This window comes from Numida meleagris, unplaced genomic scaffold (genome assembly GCF_002078875.1).
Source record: "Numida meleagris isolate 19003 breed g44 Domestic line unplaced genomic scaffold, NumMel1.0 unplaced_Scaffold746, whole genome shotgun sequence".
Taxonomy (NCBI): domain Eukaryota; kingdom Metazoa; phylum Chordata; class Aves; order Galliformes; family Numididae; genus Numida; species Numida meleagris.
Window position 1 is genome coordinate 4,159 of NW_018364961.1, and position 1,477 is coordinate 5,635.

Genomic DNA, 1,477 nt, shown 5'->3' on the forward strand with positions numbered 1-1,477 from the left:
CTCCATCTCCACCCCCAAATGGAGACTCCCACCTCTTCCATGTCCCCATATGTCCCCATGCTTTAGGAGGACCCAGATCTTGGTCCCTGGATCTCCCCATGTCCCCAAATGTCCCCAAACTGATCATGGGATGCAGGTCTCCATCTCCAATCCCAACTGGAGACCCCCAAGTCCCCAGTGTCCCCCTATGCCCCCATGCTTTAGGAGGACCCAGATCTTGGTCCCTGGATCTCCCCACGTCCCCAGACTGAAGCTGGACCCAGGTCTCCATCTCCACCCCCAACTGGGACCCCCATGTCCTCAGTGTCCCCATATGTCCCCATACATTAAAAGTGGACCAGGATCTTGGTCCCTGGATCCCCCCATGTCCCCAGATGTCCCCAAACCGAAGCTGGACCCAGGTCTCCATCTCCACCCACAACTGAAGACCCCCACACATCCTTCATACGTCCCCCTATGTCCCCACGCTGTAGCTGGACCCAGCTCTTGGTTCCTGGATGTCCCCATGTCCCCAAGTGGCCCCAAACTGAAGCTGGACCCAGGTCTCCATCTCCAATCCCAACTGGAGACCCCCATCTCTTCCATGTCCCCCTATGTCCCCATGCTGTAGCTGGACCCAGATCTTGGTCCCTGGATCTCCCCATGTCCCCAAATGTCCCCAAACTGATGATGGGATGCAGGTCTCCATCTCCAATCCCAACTGGAGACCCCCCACATCCCCAGCGTCCCCCGATGTCCCCATGCTGTAGCTGGACCCAAGGGTCCCTGCATCTCCCCATGTCCCCAAATGTCCCCAAACTGATGATGGGATGCAGGTCTCCATCTCCAATCCCAACTGGAGACCCCCACCTCTTCCATGTCCCCAAATGTCCCCATGCTTTAGGAGGACCCAGCTCTTGCTCCCTGGATCTCCCCACGTCCCCAGACTGAAGCTGGACCCAGGTCTCCATCTCCCATCCCAACTGGAGACCCCCACATCCCCAGCGTCCCCATGCTGTAGCTGGACCCAAGGGTCCCTGCATCTCCCCATGTCCCTAAATGTCCCCAAACCGAAGCTGGACCCAGGTCTCCATCTCCACCCACAACTGAAGACCCCCACACATCCTTCATACGTCCCCATATGTCCCCATGCTGTAGCTGGACCCAGATCTTGGTCCCTGGATCCCCCAATGTCCCCAAGTGTCCCCAAACTGATGATGGGATGCAGGTCTCCATCTCTAATCCCAACTGGAGACCCCCACATCCCCAATGTCCCCATATGTCCCCATGCTTTAGGAGGACCCAGCTCTTGCTCCCTGGATCTCCCCACGTCCCCAGACTGAAGCTGGACCCAGGTCTCCATCTCCAATCCCAACTGGAGACCCCCACATCCCCAGCGTCCCCATGCTGTAGCTGGACCCAAGGGTCCCTGCATCTCCCCATGTCCCCAAATGTCCCCAAACTGAAGCCGGACCCAGGTCTCCATCCCCACCCATCA